The sequence below is a fragment of the Protopterus annectens genome, chromosome 5.part1, assembly GCF_019279795.1.
Source record: "Protopterus annectens isolate FY-2018-M chromosome 5.part1, PAN1.0, whole genome shotgun sequence".
NCBI classification, from domain to species: domain Eukaryota; kingdom Metazoa; phylum Chordata; order Ceratodontiformes; family Protopteridae; genus Protopterus; species Protopterus annectens.
Window position 1 is genome coordinate 328,099,013 of NC_056736.1, and position 20,774 is coordinate 328,119,786.

Here is a 20,774-nt window from a genome sequence, read left to right on the forward strand (position 1 = left end):
AAGTGGATTAAAAAATGTACCTCTACACTGAAGCACAAGGTGAATTTCTTGAATCCATTTCAAAAACACATTAATAAGTAGTTATGATTGGCAACCAGATTATAATTCTTTGTAACATACTGAACTTTAGCCTCCTGATGTACTACAAGTTACTGACAGAAAATAAATACCTCTGAAAGCTCAAATACACTTAGCACTTTGACTGAAACAGCAGACAGTCTCCCAGCAGCTGCCAGTTTTAAACTCTGTTAAACATGAAACTTGTCGACACTTTTTTGTGCGGCAGTTCAATGTGTGTTATTAAGCAATAACCGATAAGTGGGTATGGGTATAATAAGGATTTAGTAAGTAAAAAACGTTGAGCAGTGAAACAAGGATACAAAAAAGAAGAATATAGTAAAACAATATCCAGAATAGGCTGAGGCATCTAAAACAGCTCTAAAACAGCTATAAAAACAAAATTTATTAAAGAATGGTAAGTGCTTTCACGGTTCACCCGCTTCTTCAGGCCACAGACAAACAATACATAAATCAACACTATTTAAAAGAGCAAAAGCCAATCAGATCACAGTAATTAAATCAGAACCAATAAAAAAACTAAGGAAATAAAGGTCTGCACTTAAGGACTGGTTTTAAAAAAAACATGGTCATTATGGCCAGGAGCAGAATTAGCCTTAAAATCAATGATCCATCACAACTCAGTATATTCAGTTCTGTTACTGCTATCACCTTCTGTAATATCAACTTTGGATAGGCTTAAAACCAAAAATTTAAAGGTGTGTACAGAACCCATATCTAAAATCTGCTTAAACAATGCACTAGTACATTTCTGATTTTTGATCTCATAACAATGTTCTAAAATTCTATCTTTAAGGGTATGATTTGTTTTACCTACTTAAAAACTTGCACATTTCCTACACTGTGCTAAATAGACTAAATTGCTAGACTTACAGTCTGCATAACAATTAAACAGGCTTGCCCAGTCTAGGGTGTACAAGAAACAGTGTACTCCAAATACTATTCCAAGCTTTACACATATGACGGGGGGTGGGGTACCTAAATGCTCTGATCTAAACTTGTCCTCATTAACTAGTTGTTTGTAACAGAGATGTTGTTACAGGGTCTTATTATTTTTAAAAACAAACTACCCTTAAGCTCATGATTAGTCATGATGATAGGCCAGTTTCGCCTTATGACATCACATACAAGATTTATATCACTGGAATATGTCAAAGAAACTGTGGGTATTGTATTTTGGTTAGTAGTATCAGTGTACTGTACTACATTACTCATATCTGAAAAGTAAGGCTTCACTAGTGATTGCCTAGAGTGACTCACAGCTTAAATAGTAGCATCAATTTCAGTTAACGAACAACCCCTGGCAATGAAGCCAGATTCAAGTAGATTTAATGCTTTTACTAACATCTCTTCACTATCGTGCAACCTCATGACCCTAATAACTTGACCCTTCAGCACATTTCTGTGCACATACAGAGGATGTGTATTAGTCTTATGCAATACGTTGTTCTTCTTACATGGCTTCCTGTAAATACTTGTATGCAACTGTCCTAACATGGGGGGTTCTTCTGAAAAGGGGGGCTGTTTTTCACAGTCAGACTATCTTGTTAAAGAGACAGAAAATAAAATGTTTTTTTTCTATTTTCTTTGTCTTTCTTTTTTGCACATACTGGAAGTATGCTCTGCAAATGCACATTGCTTTGTATATTTCATTGTTATTTAGCTTACCGGTTATTTCTCATTGTACAGCAATTTCAGCGTTATCACTACTCTACTATGTTTGACCCTATAAATGTTTAATTGCATTTTTCTCTGTTTAGTATGTTACTAGTGCTGTTCACTTTTGCTATAATATTAACTGTACTGTCTCAGGCTGAGCCTGAAAATTGTCCATTTGATCAGGGCTCTGTCCCAAACTATGAAGAATAAATAAGTACATACCTATGTGCATTTTCTTTCCTGGGTCTCCTTTCATAATTCAGGAGTACATCATCATGGATTGGGGTGTATTACTATTGACTTTGGATTTCAGCTGTTGCTGTTGGTGTTTTAATCTTTTACTGTAGGCTGTGTGTGGTGTGAAGACAGGGGAAATGCCAGACTAAAAGAAAATTGTGATAATAGTAGGCTGACACAGAATTATTTTTTTCTTTGTTCCCTCTGTTGTTTACTTGAATTCTTATAGTATAAATGCAGAATTTTGTTTTTCTAAATGTCAAAAGACAGGGAATGTCTGTAAGATATTCCAAGATCCAAATGTGCTTAAACCTCTCATTAATGCAACAAAGATGAAAGACCAGTGGAATATAAAGGACTTTAAGACACAACTGGAATTCAGGGGTCTAGGAGACCAGATGTTGACTTGTTTTGGTAAATTCTGACAGGTGTAATGATGCATAAAAGAACTGGTCTGACGCTGTGTTTCCCCAGTAACAGGATAATGGTGTTATGCACACTGGGGGCTGATGGAAAATATGCCATAAAACTTTAGTCTATAGTAGTTAATGCTAATACTTGTCTTGTGTGGAATCATTAGTAAATACAAGCTATGTCAGTATTTCAGTGGTAAGCTGTCCATGCACTGTAGATATATGGAGCTTATTTTTTCTATATGCATCCTATCTATATTTATTGTGTATGTATCAACCAACATAAAATTTGCTCTGTATGTACACTATTTTCTTTATTTAAGTAAAGCTTATTTATTTAACTTTAAGCTGCTGTAGCAGATATTTATTTATAAGAATATTTAGGCCCTGTTATTTATCTGTGAAGTGGGCGATCATTATTTACAGTGTTGATTCAGAAACTGTGTGCACATGTCTTCTTTCCATGACACTTTTTAGGCTCACTACCAGTGAAAGAGATATTAATTTGTGACTTTCATATTTGACTTGATTGCAACAGAAAGTTCTGGCTTCTTCCACAGTGGTGTAAGAACTTCCAGGCCAGGAAGAAATTTGTGGGAATTGGAAAATTCTGACAGCCTTCTGTTGGAATTGTTTATATGTGTGTGTTTATGTGAGTGCGTGCGTGTGTGTGTGTGTGTGTGTGTGTGTGTGTGTGTGTGTGTGGTGTGTGTATGTGTGTGTGTATGTGTGAAAATAATATTTTCTGTGCAAGGCAATTGCCATAGATAAGGAGATAGGGTAGGCAATGATTCACAGTGAGTGTGGTCTAAAGCTCAACTCTGTAAGCGTGCAATCTGGTCTGGGAGTGGAGTGTGGGTGTGGGGACTGGTAGGACAGTGATGCGCATTGTCTTTATGCTGAAGGAGCAAGGCTGTAGTTTGTAAACTAGTTATTTAAACAGATTTGTGTCTACTTTCTTTCTGTTACTTTTCCCTTTGGGGGCAGTAGAAACTACCTCTCTTTAACAACCCTCTCCAGCATCACCATGTAGGCACCCTGATCTGTGTCTTCCAGGGAGATACAGTGGGTTGACTAAAGTTGTCCTACTAAGGAAAGAAGAGATTGCTTCCTTACTCAGTTGTTATCCCCTTCTCTGTCCCTGACCCAGCCCACTAAGCTGTCTACTCTCATCTCCTTGCCTGTCATTTCAATCTTTCTCTACCTACTAGATCTACTGTGGACCTGGGTCACCTGGGATTAGGATCTTGTCCACAATTCTATCCTCTTTTAGAATAGCTGATGTGGACAAATAATGTTACAGAGGAAAATGTCATTTGTCCATCCCCAGTCTCTCAAAATAAAAGACAACAGGACATTGGCTGTAGCTTCTTGACCTATGCTGATTTTGCAATACATAGTATATTGGATTCTTCAATCAATATGTTCATGTTTGAAGATTTTATCACAGTTGAATAAACAGCTTATATTCAAACTTTTTAATGCAGTCATCATGAACGTTAGAATCATTGATTAAGATGCACATAGTTGATTTTTATACATCAAATGAAAACTTACTTTAGTGCATAGTTGCACAACATGTTGCTTAGCGTCTGCACCCTCTATTCCCTCCTCAGGCTTTTTATTTCAAATTCTGAAGATCAATTAACTTCCCTGGAAGCCAGGAGAACCATGACCCCACCAGCAGGTATGCAGGTGGCATTCATCCAGCTTACCCTGATGAATCCAGTCCCCCCTTAGCATCCACAGTGCAAATTGTCTGGCAGAATGCCATTGCTTACTCAGCCAGGCTTGTTGTTATGATATTGTTATGTCCCCAAGGCCAAGCATCTGCAACAGGACTACCAGTCAGTCATGGGTGATCCCCCACCCAGCCTGTTTGTTATGTACTAGATAACCTTCCTTGTGACTCACCTCCCTGGACTACATGAAAAGAGACATGATGGAGCTCTCAGATTATGTGGCCCAGGCAAGTATGACACTAGCCCTGAGCAGTATCCTACCATCACCCAGAATGATACTGCAATACAAACAAAAAATGATTGACTTCAACAATTGGCTAAGTTTCTAGTATCATTATAAGGGGACCCAGTATCTGTCTGCTTGGGATGACATGACTAACAGACCTCAATGCTTTGCCAGAGATGGCCTGCATCTGTCACCCCTGGTTTCTGGGTACTGGCTAAGTCTCTTGCCACCCCTATAGTGCCTTTTTAGGTGGTGTATGCAAAGACCAAATTATCTCTGTAACAGCTATAAATAAATGCAATCTGAGGGTCATGCTGCTCAACCCTAGAAGTCTAAATCTTAAGATGCACTTGCTCAAAGCACTCCTCAAAATGGAGAACATTGGCATTTGCACTGTAACAGAGTCGTGGTTTAAAGCAGCAGAAAGCACCCTGAGTTACCAGGCTATAAATCATTCCATACCTTTGGCCCCGAAACATGGACCGAAGCTCCAAAGGTGGTGCTGTCTCCATATTCACAAAGGATATGCACACATCCAGACTAGTAGCCCAGCGTAATGCATCTGAGATACTTTGGGTGCAACTAGCACTGGGTAAGATGGCGATCCAGGTCATAGCCTACTAGACATCCCCAACCATGTCCCTAGACTCTCACTCCATGTTCCTAAGCACCATGGAATCTATCAAGGTCCAACCCCACACTCTCTTACTAGGAGACTTCAACTACTCCTCCATCAACTGGGAAAACTACTCAAGCACCAATGTACTGGCCCAAAGCTTCTTGGAATTCATCAGTTCCAATACCCTGGACCACCTCATTCTGACCCCCACTAGAAGAAGCAACATCATTGACTTGGTTATTACTAACATGGGTGACCATTGCTCTACACCAACAGTCAATCCCTCCCTGGTCAGATCCGACCATAAACTAATCTCCATGGAAATCCACATCTCACCCACACCCGCCACAAAGGTAACCACCTTGAAAACTTCTCCAAATCTGACTGCAGACTTCTAAAAGCAGAGGTGGCTAACTGCACGGCACCCATGCCAATGGAAAATAGCTGCATGACTGCCAAATCGTACACTAATGCACTGTACGAACATTTACATAAGTACATGGAATGAGCCATACCCAACAGACCACGACACTCTCCTCCAAAAATGGAAGCCAATCTGGTGGTCTCCTGCCATTAATAAAATCTGCAACAGAAAGAAGAAACTGTTGCAGAAACAGGTGAAGTCCCAAGACTGGGAAAACTCAGTTATTAGCCTCAACAAAAAGTTGATATCCCTCATCATATCATAAACGATACACTTCAGTTGAAGCTGCAAATCCAAAATTTCAAACACACAAAGACACGGAAAACAGCAAAGATTGCAAAAAATAATCCTTCACTGTTTCTGGTACCTTGGCTTTTGTCTTCTCAAAGAAAACCCTCATCATATCTTCTAATGCCAGCTATGAAGGCAGAATTGCGGCAGACACTAAAAACAATCACAAAGCCTTCTATAGCTATATCAAGAACCTCCATGGCAATACCCAGATTTACTCTGAGTTACTGCACAATGGTGCCTCCTATATTGAGCCAAAAGATACTGCCAACATACTGCCCAACAGATTCAGTGCCAGCATTACCCCCCCAAATGACCAATCACAGTACCGGAAGAATGTCAGGCACCCAGCATTACTGCAGCACAGGTTAAAGCTGCATTGTCCAAGGCCAAGAATGTGACCCAATAATATCCCTGACTGTGTCCTACATGAACTACAAAGTGAACTGGCACCACATCTGTGTGCTCTGTTCAGTCACAGCCTCACCTCAGGGTTTGTTCCTACCGAATGACACACTGCTACAGTCATCCCTCTCCATAAAGGGGGAGTGACTACAGACCCTGGGAATTATCGCCTCATTAACTTGATGAGTCTGATATGTAAAGCTATGGAGTGCATCATCATGGACCTGATTAACAAAGCTATAGGAAATCTCCAAACTCCAGACCCCACGCAATTTGGCTTTGTGAAAGGGAGATCATGCCTGCTCAACCTGGTTGACTTCTTTGAGTCAGTCACCAGAGCTGTGGATGAAGGTAAGGCAGTGCATACAGCCTATCTCGATCTAGCCAAGGCCTTTGATACCATTCCTCACTGAGGAATTATTGATAAACTCACCAAACTAGGCATCAACCCCTATTTCACTAGGTGGGTTGCAAACTGGCTCACAAATAGAACACACAATGTGAAAGTAGTGGACTCCAAGTCAGACTGCCGACCAGTCACGAGTGGAGCCCCACAGGGATTGGTCCTGGGTCCGCTCTTGTTCGGCATCTACTTCTCAGAAATTCAGGCAAACACAAAGGGACTCTGCCTAAACAAGTTCACAGATTACTGCAAGCTGGGAGCCATTATTAAGTCCCCAAGTGATGCGGATATCCTACAGAAGGGCCTCACTGAGACCAGTCACTGGTGTTGAAACCATGGCCTTAAGCTTACCACCAAAATAGCCATCATCATCCTTTGGTAAAAACTCAGTTCCTACTAATTACCACATCAATGGGAGCCCACTGAATACTGAAGGCATTATAAGAGATCTGGGGATGCAGGCTGATGACAATCTCTCCTTCGCCACCACATTGCCACTGTGGTCAGAAAGTCCTTCTATGGGGCACATCTCATTACCAAGCATCCAGGAAGAAAAAGGTAATCTTATCTCTCTACTCTTCTCTCATTAGACCAATCATTGAGTATAATGCCCCATTTGGCATGTACCTCACTAGACACGTGCAACAGCTGGAGAGGCCACAGAAGTACCTCATGAAAAGGATCCTATGCATTAAACACATGTTCTCCATGGACAGACTCAAAATAATCCAGCTGTTCTCTATATCATATCACCTACTTAGAGGCGTTCCCTGCTTGACTTACAAAGCCACGTCTGACTCAGCTCTTAGAAATGCTACATCTAAAGAAATCTCAATCCACCCACAGCACACACTCCAGAGACATTAACCTCATTGCAACAATCAACAGAACATGCTGGAGGGACAGGTTCCTCAACCAGAGACTGCCCATGCTCTGTAAAAGACTTCTCATACATGTAAAGCAGAGCACCTCGCTGTCCCTCTTCAAGAGAATTCTTGATGAGTGAATGGGTAATAGAAAGTTCACCCCAGGGATCACTCCAGTGGATCTACTTGTTAGAGGTACTGGGAACTAACATCGGGTGGCACAATGCCGGGGCACTTCTATGGGCTAGGCTTTTAAAGGCTCCAGGGTCATTAGCCTAGTACACACCTATGAACCTTTGAACAATATCGAATCCCATATCATGGAGATGAAAGCATAGAAACCTCACTTCAGCAAATGACTGGATTATCGACTGCATTCCCACTGTAAGTAACCTGTTGGTGAACAAGGTGGACTTTGCCCTTTTTCCAATTATAGTGCAATCTCGATGTTGGTATATTTAGTTGGGGGTGGGTTGGAGATAGTACGGTTTTGTTTTCATTAGTTGTGGTATGAGTGGTTACTTACCGTGGGAATGCATTTGATGATCCAGTCATTCTCTGAAGTGAGGTTTCGAAGATTTCATCTTGATGATGTAGGATTCGATACTGTGTGCATTTGATGTTATGAAGTAGACCCATGTATATGTGTGTGTGTGTGTGTGTGTGTGTATATATATATATGTATATATATGTATATATATATATATATATATATATATATATATATATATATATATATATATATACATACTTTTTTTACTTACATGGCTCCTCCTGTTTCCTTTTTTTATGTAATATATCTCATATAACTTCTGACTTCCATCTCCCCTCTTTCTTTGTGAACTCAGTGGGTGGAGGTCTCTGCCTTTGCCTACATCAGTGGACCTACCAATTTTAAGGCAAAGAACTGAGTACCTTGATGGGTCAATGCCTTGAGACATCAGGGCTGCCTTAAGTGTATCTTCTAAGTGCCAAAGAGTGCATAACCATGCTACTGCACAAATCACCTTGTTCTTTTGCAGCCATGGTATTACCTGGTTCCTCTTCACCAGTGATATATATTGGAAGAGCAGCAGAGCGAGAATGAGATGGTGTTACCTGTGAGTGTATAGACCAGACAATCTATGTTCCCACCCTTGTTCATGCCCCTTGCTCAGAGCTCTACCTCACTGAACCTCAATGCCCCACAATCAACACCAGAAATAAACAAACCCATGCTGTACACTCGTAGTAGATCCTTAAAGTCATGAGAAATCATATTGCCATATTGCCAGGATGGATAGCAGAAGTTTCCCTAATGTCAATATCCTGTCCCTGCACTTGGCTCTGGTCCTTCCTCAGCCCTTAAACATCAGGCTTGCATCCAGTCTTTAGTGAAACTTCAGAGTCATGCCATTTTCAATATCCAGCCAACATCTGCTATGTGAAGGTGAGCTGATAACACTGTATCTACCTGCTTCTACAAGTAAGCTAGGTATCTGCAAAGTAAATTCTCTGACCATCTCCTGTCTCCCTTTTGTAGTTGCTGTAATTACAGTGTGAAGACCTGCAGAGTCCTCATGTATTTTACACTGTGCTGGAAGCCCAGCCTGCTATCACAGACTAATGTTCAGACCTGTGGCAGCACCTCAACTCCTTCATCTGCAACCTCCAGATACAGCACTCTGAATCTGTGGAACTGCTTCTGAAGGGGAGAGAGAGCGGAAGAATCCATTATGTTATTGTGAAGCCCAAGCACACAAGTACCTGCAAAATAAATATTGTAGTACAGTGAAGAACATGGAGAACCATTGCATGAATAATCTGTGAACTCTAGCAGGTCTAGAATATTAGTTATAAGCAATGCTATGACTGCTTAATTGTCTGAATGAATTCTAATTTTAGCATGTCTCAGGTGCTCCTGTCAAATGTTCAGCGACACCCAGCGGGGTATGGGTCTTAGGAACAAAATCTTCCTTTTGACCTTATCCCCCATCCATTCAGCCACATGGACTGTAATCTTCCTGACTACAAAATTCACTCCCATGCCCAGAGGTCTTGAAGCATCAGTGTAAAAATTGAGGTCCCTTTTATTGACCCAATCCACTTTCAGGAATATAACTCCATTGAGAAGTTGCAGACTTTAGCACCACGTGTCTATATCTGCCATCATCTGGTGAGGAACCTGCACTCTGTGATGCTTCGTCTTCTTCCCTTTGAGCAGACATGGTAGAGATTAAGTGAAAGTCAGTCCTGGTGATACTGCCCTGCATGCAGATTTGAGTATCATTCCTTACCTTAGCCTTTATTTTTTCTCATCTGTGCTACTTTGCCACAGAATATCTGAATGTTTTCTCTGGCAAACCCAAATCTCCTCAATAGTGTCTGTTTTTAGACCAAAAAATGTAATGGCTGTGATGGGACCCATTTTTTTGTCCTTGGCCAAGGGGACCCACATATTTCCACAAATTACCTGAAACTCTTCTACCACTTTCATTGTCTCACCTTTGGAAGGACCCATGATGAGAAAATCATCCAAGTAATACACCACTTGCATTGTGATCTCTGGCCCTCCCACAGCCAATGAAATGCCATGCCATGTGAAATCTCCAAAGGTGGCATGGGACACTCCATACCTCTTTGCTGTTGTCTTGTGGAAATAGATTTTTTCCCCGGCTCTATTTTCGAGAGATGCCAGTACTTCAGGTAGACAAGTACCAGGAAGAAGTTTGGGTTTGTCATCCACTGGTACCCCAAAGACTGAATGGTGGCTATGGAACCATCAAGAAATGCATAGTGTACTCTGACATATTTTATGTCTACTTAATAATTGAAGGGCTTACTTTCTGGGAAGGAGAAGTAGTGAATCAACCCAAACACCCCCAGGCATCTTCTTAGGTACCGTGTCCAAGGTTGAAATTTTGTAATGCAGAAACAGTAGGATGAGGAATGGGCCAACCACTCTTTCTAACTGAATTTCCTTATCAAGTAATTCTTGAAAATTCTTACGTCTCACTCCATATCTGTCAACTTCTTAGCACAAAATATCTGGGCAAAGCCAAAAATAACGTAGGGACAAACTTTAAATATTCCTCTTACAAACTTATAAAGTTGGTACAATAAAAGGTATTGTGTAATCATGAATGTTCTAAAAGATATGAAGTCTGAAACTGAAATGTCTGTCATTACTTAGTAAATTCTGTCCTCATGGATTTGCCACAGTAAACCCAAAAAAACACAAATTTTTTGAGGACCAGACTAAAAATATGAGGCAAAATTCTGGACATTTTGGAAAATCTGGACACTTGAGAGACATCTCCCTCCCTCTCTCTTTTTAAACACACATATGCACACACACACACACACACACACACACACACACACACACACACACACACACACACACACACACACCCTTAACTACCTACTTCTTACAGAAATATACATACACACACACACACACACACATGCATACACAAACACACACACACACCTACCTCTCAATTGCCCATCTCAAATTCTATGCACATGGAAGATGAAAGCATAAACAGCAAGTCGCACAAACACAGAAGACGAAAACAGGTTGCACACACTTGTCACTTCTGTGCAATTGGATGCAAAAGGCATTATTATTAAAGAAGAACACCCTTTAAAAATAAGAAAACTTTTTAATTAAAAAATAGGTCTCTTGGCCAGAGCCCACCTGCCAGCCAGTGGGTCCTAGTCTTTCATGAACTGCAGGAAATTTTTGCCAGACTGGACACAGTCCACAGACCGGCGGTTGAAAAACATTAAAGCAGATGACATTCTTTTTTGAATTCTGAAGTGCAGAAACTACAGTTTCCCTGTAAAACTTGTTTTCTAAAAGAATATTAAGTCATAGCTTGGTACAGATGGGATTTGCAGTACACAAACTGAAAGTAAACTGATCATGGGACTTAACCCTGTTCATACTGTACCCAGCACTCAATGAATAATGCCAATTATATGCACTTCACAAATTCCCTCCTTCACATATATATAGCTACTGAATTAGCAGAAAACAAAGACATTGTTCAGAAAATTATGTGCAGAGTCCCCAGTATGATAGAATATGCCCAACAAGACCTCGATAATTAATCCAGTTCCATTTAAGAAATGAAAGAAGTAAAGTAACCATGTCTAATGCTGATCTAACATGTTAAATCAGCAAGTACAGCCAAAAATACAAAAGAAATGCTCAACAAATTAATCTCTAGAATGACAGCATTTAAAGCCATACATTTCTAACTTTGTCCACACATAGGTTCATAGATGCTTACTTAACTAGGTTATAGATCTGTGGGGATCTTAAGCCTAGTTTTACATTCTCATAGTAATTTTTGTCCCTTACATTTTGCATATAAATAACCCAGAGATGGGCCAAGCAAGGATATGCTGGCACATTAACATGTTTTCCCATCTCAGCTGAGAGACAGGGGTGAATTTGTGGATGTCCTTCAAGGATGCATCTGCAGTCCTAACATATGGGTTGTCCTGCCTCAGGCAGCCTTTCGGTCGGCTGGATTCCAAAGTCTGGGTTTGGCCTCGGCTGATGTCGCACTCCACCCGACGTCATAGCTGCTGTGGTATAAAGGCATCAGCCGACGCCATTTTCCTCAGTCTTTCTTGCCGCGCGGTGCCCAAAGCAGAAGCTGTTCGCAAGTGCCGGTCGGTCAGATCCAGAGATTTCTACTACCGAAGACTTCTAAAAAGCTAAGTACCCCGTTGGGGACTCTTTCTTGCCTCAGCCGATGTCAGACAAAGTAAATAATTGTTTAACTTGTGGGAAACAAATACCTCATAAGGATTTCCACTCTTACTGCCTTCCTTGTTTAGGCCCGGACCACGACGTATCAGCTTGTTTAGCCTGTGCTTCTTTCAACCGACGGACGCTTAGACGTCGGTCGGAGTTTGCAGAGGAGTTTTTTGGTCCCGCTTTTGCTTACAAAATGCCGTCGGAGACTCCGACAGCACAATTAGTTAAAAAACGCAAGGAAAAGGACCGACACTCGCGGTTCTTTCTTCGGCCGAAAACAGGCCTCCGGTAGCCGAGGCTTCACAGAGCATGGTTGAATCGGCTTCAGAAATTGTTCCTACAGAAGCAAGCACCCAGGATTTGTCAGATACTATTCCTTTAGACATATCTACCCCTGCACGTGGGGCTGCTAGACCCCCTGCATCCATGTCTATCAAGGCTTTTGCCAGGGCTAAAGCAGCTAAATCTTCTAAGGCCTTACCTGCTAAAATTCCCTCACACAGGCCTACCTCTAGTTCTCAAATGCTCAGCCTGGCTGAGGATCTCATTTCTTTGATCAGGGGATCCCAACCTCACCCAGACAGGGCCTCTCAACCCCCTCCAGAGAAGAGGCCTAGGACTGAACCCCCGGAACCTGTTTCCACAGACAATTCCTCGGATAACTCAGATGTCTCAGACCCTCAGGAAGGCCCATATTCTCCTTATGAGGATTCTGATGCAGAAGATTCCATTCCTTCTGCTTCTCCTCCTGAAGAATTTTCTTTTGGGGAAACCTTACATGCTATGAGGGAACACTTTCAATGGCAGGGCCAGGATTTTTCAGATTCAAGGAAAAGGCTAAGGACTTTCTTACACTTACCACAGCATAGACCTTTAGCCATTCCTCCAGTACTAACAGTTGTTGATGATGCATATAATGATGCCTGTACTGCCCCTGATTCTCTTCTTCCAGCCCCTGCCAAGCCTGACAGATATTACAGGGTCCCGGACACACACTACCATTTGTATAAGGCTCCTGTGGCAGATCCTGAAACCATTTCACAGGGCCCTAAGGCTGTGGCAGCTGCCTCTGCCAAAAATCCTCTCCCCTCTGAAAGGGAATCTAGAGCATTAGAGATGGGGTAAAAAGGTTTATACTTCTGCTACTCTTTCGGCCAGGGCCTTAAACTGTCAATTCCACATGATTCAGTACCAGAAATTTTTGTTAGACCAGCTAAATAAAAAACTGTCCTCCCCTGAACCTATAGACCGCAAGTCCCTTCAGGAATTGGTACATAACTCTCAGCAGGTCAGTAACCATTTTTTAAAATGTGGCTATGATGCACTGGAGGCTTCCTTTAGATCAGCTATGACTGGAACAGTGATTGAAAGGCATGCTTGGTTAAAAGAACAATCCTTACCAGACCATGTTAAGTCAAAACTCCTAGATGCCCCTATGGAGAAACAAAGTTTGTTTGGCTCCCCTGCACAGGAGGTTTTAAAGAAGGTGGAGGAAAAAGCTAAATCTGTCCAAACAGTCAAGGATTTCTTACAGGTCCAACCTCCGAGGTTTAGCAGAAATTGGCCTTTGAAGAATTGGTCCTTTCCAGACACCTCTAGAGCACAGAGAGGCAGAAATAGATGCCCAAGAGGCAGAGGTCAATGCAGGGGTGCCTACAGGGGACGTCAGTGGCAACCTACCAATCAGAGAAGTACTGCCACAGATTCAACTACAACCACTTCCACTGGACAGACACAATGACTTGGCTCTGATTCCACCTACCAGGGAACAACTGGAAGCACCCTTGGGTGGAAAACTAGCTTTATTCTCCCACAACTGGCATTACATTACAGGAGACAAATGGACTTTACAAACAATAGACAAAGGCTACAGGTTTCACTTCCACACTCTACCAAAAAAGAGAGGAATGCCAAACCTACCACCAAGCCAAAAAACAGACGCTCTAAGACAAATCAACAACTTACTAAGGATGAGAGCTATAGAAAAGGTACCGCCTATGCAACAAGGCCAAGGATTTTACTCCAGGTTTTTCCTTGTACCAAGAAAAGAAAATCAATGGAGACCTATTCTCGACTTGTCCGCTCTGAACACATACCTCATTGTTCCAAAATTCAAATTGCTGACCCTCCAGCAACTTCTTCCCATGCTGGGCAAGGAGTCTTGGCTGGTGACTCTAGATCTCAAGGAGGCATACCTGCACGTCCCTATACTACCAGATTGCAGAAGATATCTCAGATTTCTTGCAGGATCAGAGCATTATCAATTCTCAGCATTGCCCTTTGGCTTATCTACTGTGCCCAGAGTATTCACGAAATGCCTGGCATCAGTAATTGCTCATTGCAGGCTTCAGGGAATTCAGATTTACCCATACCTGGACGACTGCCTAATACAAGCGGACAACAAGGCAAAATTAACAAAAGATTTGGAAAAGGTCATACAATTGTAGCAAGCCTTGGGATACACAGTCAACATGCAAAAATCAAGACTAGTACCATCCCAAAGGATAACATTCTTGGGTGCAGAACTGGATACATCAACTCAGATGGCTTTTCTCACAGAAGAAAAACAAAAGCAACTCCCAGTATATTTCATGACATTAACAACACAAACTCAGCTTACTGCAAGGAAAGTCCTGCAAGCCCTGGGTTACATGGCATCTTGCATAATATTGATTCCGCATGCCAGACTGCATATGAGAAAGTTGCAATGGTACCTAAGGAATGTATGGTCTCAACACAAGCACAGTCTAGAAGCCCAGATTCCAATGATTCCATGCCTGAAGCAAGAATTCCAGTGGTGGGCTCAGGCCTGTCGGTTGAACAGAGGACTGCCTTTCCACAAACCTCATCCAATCCAGACTATCACCACGGACACTTCAGACCTAGGCTGGGGGGCACACATGGTGGACAAGTGCATACAAGGCCTATGGACCCAAGACCAGCTGAATCTACACATAAATCTAAAGGAGATGCTGGCAGTGAAACATGCAATCCAGGCATTCCGACCATTCCTTCAACAAGGTCACTTGCTGATAAGGACGGACAATACCACAGTCATGTGGTACATCAACAAACAGGGAGGTACACACTCATATCCTCTATGCTGGATGGCAATGGACCTGTGGAATGTGGCCCTGAATCTCAACATTCAACTTCAGGCCAGATTTGTACCAGGAAAAGAAAATTCACTAGCAGACACCTTAAGCAGAACTACCACGGATGCTCACGAATGGATGCTGCATCCAGATATCTTCAAAACCATAACAAAGAAATGGGGACTACCAGAGATAGACCTGTTCGCCTCCCCACACAACCACCAATTGAAGAAATTCCGCACAAGAGCATACCACCCACTTGCTTGGAGGGTGAACTCCCTTTCCTTCTGCTGGAAAAACCTGACAGCATATGCATTCCCACCTCTTCCTTTGATGTACAAAGTCCTACTGAAGATCAAAGAGGATCAGCCAAGGGTAATCCTGATAGCTCCAGACTGGCCGAGGCAACATTGGTACCCGCTGCTGAGAAGCATGTCTCAGACACGCATGGCCTCTACCTCTATGTCCCTTACTCCTAACACAGAACAACTACAAGATCCTACATCCAAACTTGAAAATACTGCAGCTAGCTGCTTGGAATATTGCATAAGACAAAATAACCCAGATTTATCTCAGAGGGTTAAGGACATTATCCTGGAGGCTCGCAGACCCTCCACAAGGAAAACTTATTCAGCCAAATGGAAAAGATACCTCATGTGGAGTGCAGCAAAGGGAACATGTCTCATTGGCAAACATAGCACACATCCTGGAATACTTAGCAGAACTGTTCCACAATGGCCTGTCCTACTCCTCCATTAAGATTCATGCATCAGCAATCTCAGCAGAATACAACATGGATCCTCCTGTCTTCTCTCATCCTCTACTCAGACAGTTCTTGAGAGGAATCAGAAACGTAAAGCCTCCAAGGAAACCACCTTTACCTACATGGGATCTCAACTTTGTGCTGGAAAAGCTAACACTTCCCCCTTTTGAACCGGCAGCAACAGCAGATTTACAGTTCTTGTCTTGGAAAACTGCTTTCCTGCTAGCAATTACTTCAGCAAGAAGGGTATCTGAATTACAGGCATTAATGGCAGTACAGCCCTTCCTTATCTTCCATCAGGATAGAGTGTTTCTGAGGACCAACCCTACCTTTATGCCAAAAGTGGTCTCCAGAGTATCATTGAACCAAGCAATTCATTTACCTACATTCTTCCCCAACCCACAGAACAGGGGGGAAAGACTGCTACATACCTTGGATGTGCACAGACAATTACGCTACTACCTGGACAGAACTAAGACCAACAGAAAAACTGACCAACTTTTGGTAGCATATGCAACAGGAATGCAAGGAAAAGCAATTTCAAAACAGACAATCTCAAAATGGATAGGAAATTGCATACGATTTTGCTACTCTTTTCATGGAAAGACAACTCCTGAAAATATCAGACCTCATTCCACAAGAGCTACAGCCACCACTACAGCTTTCCTATGAGGAGTGGCTACCAAAGACATTTTAGAAGCTGCTACTTGGAGCTCTGTGCATACATTTGCCAAGCATTATAACCTTCCTTTATACTCCAGATCCCGAGCAGGTTTTGCAACTGCTGTGTTGCAAGGGATCTTGACTACACCATCTTTATCTTAGTGCCTCCTCCCCCAGTTTGGCTATGGTATTCTACCCATATGTTAGGACTGCAGATGCATCCTTGAAGGACATAGTACAGTTTTGTACCTACCATAAATGTAGATGTCCGATAGGTATGCATCTGCAGTCAGGATTACCCACCCTCCTTCCCCTCTGTGGTATTCCTAGGGTACTTACCCCTCTTTTAGCTAGCTGGGGGAAATTATTATGGTGTATTTGTTTTTGTATATATGTATATATATATTTTTTGCTCTCTACTGTTTGGAATTATTTGCATTTATCCAAATTTAGCCTTCCTAGAGGGCACCTGGCATCTGGGGCAAGAAACACTGAGGAAAATGGCGTCGGCTGATGCCTTTATACCACAGCAGCTATGACGTCGGGTGGAGTGTGACATCAGCCGAGGCCAGACCCAGACTTTGGAATCCGGCCGACCGAAGGGCTGCCTGAGTCAGGACAACCCATATGTTAGGACTGCAGATGCATACCTATCGGAGTCTTGGCTGGTGACTCTAGATCTCAAGGAGGCATACCTGCACGTCCCTATACTACCAGATTGCAGAAGATATCTCAGATTTCTTGCAGGATCAGAGCATTATCAATTCTCAGCATTGCCCTTTGGCTTATCTACTGTGCCCAGAGTATTCACGAAATGCCTGGCATCAGTAATTGCTCATTGTAGGCTTCAGGGAATTCAAATTTACCCATACCTGGACGACTGCCTAATACAAGCGGACAACAAGGCAAAATTAACAAAAGATTTGGAAAAGGTCATACAATTGTTGCAAGCCTTGGGATACACAGTCAACATGCAAAAATCAAGACTAGTACCATCCCAAAGGATAACATTCATGGGTGCAGAACTGGATACATCAACTCAGATGGCTTTTCTCACAGAAGAAAAACAAAAGCAACTCCCAGTATATTTCATGACATTAACAACACAAACTCAGCTTACTGCAAAGAAAGTCCTGCAAGCCCTGGGTTACATGGCATCTTGCATAATATTGATTCCGCATGCCAGACTGCATATGAGAAAGTTGCAATGGTACCTAAGGAATGTATGGTCTCAACACAAGCACAGTCTAGAAGCCCAGATTCCAATGATTCCATGCCTGAAGCAAGAATTCCAGTGGTGGGCTCAGGCCTGTCAGTTGAACAGAGGTCTGCCTTTCCACAAACCTCATCAATCCAGACTATCACCACGGACGCCTCAGACCTAGGCTGGGGGGCACACATGGTGGACAAGTGCATACAAGGCCTATGGACCCAAGACCAGCTGAATCTACACATAAATCTAAAGGAGATGCTGGCAGTGAAACATGCAATCCAGGCATTCCGACCATTCCTTCAACAAGGTCACTTGCTGATAAGGACGGACAATACCACAGTCATGTGGTACATCAACAAACAGGGAGGTACACACTCATATCCTCTATGCTGGATGGCAATGGAGCTGTGGAATGTGGCCCTGAATCTCAACATTCAACTTCAGGCCAGATTTGTACCAGGAAAAGAAAATTCACTAGCAGACACCTTAAGCAGAACTACCACGGATGCTCACGAATGGATGCTGCATCCAGATATCTTCAAAACCATAACAAAGAAATGGGGACTACCAGAGATAGACCTGTTAAGCCTCCCCACACAACCACCAATTGAAGAAATTCTGCACAAGAGCATACCACCCACTTGCTTGGAGGGTGAACTCCCTTTCCTTCAGCTGGAAAAACCTGACAGCATATGCATTCCCACCTCTTCCTTTGATGTACAAAGTCCCACTGAAGATCAAAGAGGATCAGCCAAGGGTAATCCTGATAGCTCCAGACTGGCCGAGGCAACATTGGTACCCGCTGCTGAGAAGCATGTCTCAGACACACGCATGGCCTCTACCTCTATGTCCCTTACTCCTAACACAGAACAACTACAAGATCCTACATCCAAACTTGAAAATACTGCAGCTAGCTGCTTGGAATATTGCATAAGACAAAATAACCCAGATTTATCTCAGAGGGTTAAGGACATTATCCTGGAGGCTCGCAGACCCTCCACAAGGAAAACTTATTCAGCCAAATGGAAAAGATACCTCATGTGGAGTGCAGCAAGGGGGGAACATGTCTCATTGGCAAACATAGCACACATCCTGGAATACTTAGCAGAACTGTTCCACAATGGCCTGTCCTACTCCTCCATTAAGATTCATGCATCAGCAATCTCAGCAGAATACAACATGGATCCTCCTGTCTTCTCTCATCCTCTACTCAGACAGTTCTTGAGAGGAATCAGAAACGTAAAGCCTCCAAGGAAACCACCTTTACCTACATGGGATCTCAACTTTGTGCTGGAAAAGCTAACACTTCCCCCTTTTGAACCGGCAGCAACAGCAGATTTACAGTTCTTGTCTTGGAAAACTGCTTTCCTGCTAACAATTACTTCAGCAAGAAGGGTATCTGAATTACAGGCATTAATGGCAGTACAGCCCTTCCTTATCTTCCATCAGGATAGAGTGTTTCTGAGGACCAACCCTACCTTTATGCCAAAAGTGGTCTCCAGAGTATCATTGAACCAAGCAATTCATTTACCTACATTCTTCCCCAACCCACAGAACAGGGGGGAAAGACTGCTACATACCTTGGATGTGCACAGACAATTACGCTACTACCTGGACAGAACTAAGACCAACAGAAAAACTGACCAACTTTTGGTAGCATATGCAACAGGAATGCAAGGAAAAGCAATTTCAAAACAGACAATCTCAAAATGGATAGGAAATTGCATACGATTTTGCTACTCTTTTCATGGAAAGACAACTCCTGAAAATATCAGACCTCATTCCACAAGAGCTACAGCCACCACTACAGCTTTCCTATGAGGAGTGGCTACCAAAGACATTTTAGAAGCTGCTACTTGGAGCTCTGTGCATACATTTGCCAAGCATTATAACCTTCCTTTATACTCCAGATCCCAAGCAGGTTTTGCAACTGCTGTGTTGCAAGGGATCTTGACTACACCATCTTTATCTTAGTGCCTCCTCCCCCAGTTTGGCTATGGTATTCTACCCATATGTTAGGACTGCAGATGCATCCTTGAAGGACATAGTACAGTTTTGTACCTACCATAAATGTAGATGTCCGATAGGTATGCATCTGCAGTCAGGATTACCCACCCTCCTTCCCCTCTGTGGTATTCCTAGGCTACTTACCCCTCTTTTAGCTAGCTGGGGGAAATTATTATGGTGTATTTGTTTTTGTGTATATGTATATATATATTTTTTGCTCTCTACTGTTTGGAATTATTTGCATTTATCCAAATTTAGCCTTCCTAGAGGGCACCTGGCATCTGGGGCAAGAAACACTGAGGAAAATGGCGTCGGCTGATGCTTTTATACCACAGCAGCTATGACGTCGGGTGGAGTGTGACATTAGCCGAGGCCAGACCCAGACTTTGGAATCCGGCCGACCGAAGGGCTGCCTGAGTCAGGACAACCCATATGTTAGGACTGCAGATGCATACCTATCGGACATCTACATTTATGGTAGGTACAAAACTGTACTTTACCCATCCATTCATCCAAGTGATATTTGAGTAGAACAAGAGAAGCACTTTCCTTTATGTGGAGTTGAAAGCAATTCCATAGAAAAGGTAGCCTGTATGATGCAAACCTATTCCTTCAACACGTTCTGTTTATTTTGCAAAAGATTTGAGATCACAGGAGTAGGCATTCATAATACCATTACAATTGTGACTGTATAATACATCGGACAGAATGGGGTCTGTTGATGCTTCATGTGTGAAGCAGAGATCATCTCTCAGTAGCCTGTATGCTACACAGAAAAGGGATAAGATTTGAGATGGTTGCATTATTATGATTTAGGCACATGATTATTTGTGAAATAGGACTGTAGTCATTTCAGCTGTGACAAGTGTTTTGACAGGTACATATCAAAAAGGACATTATACTTAATGGTTGGC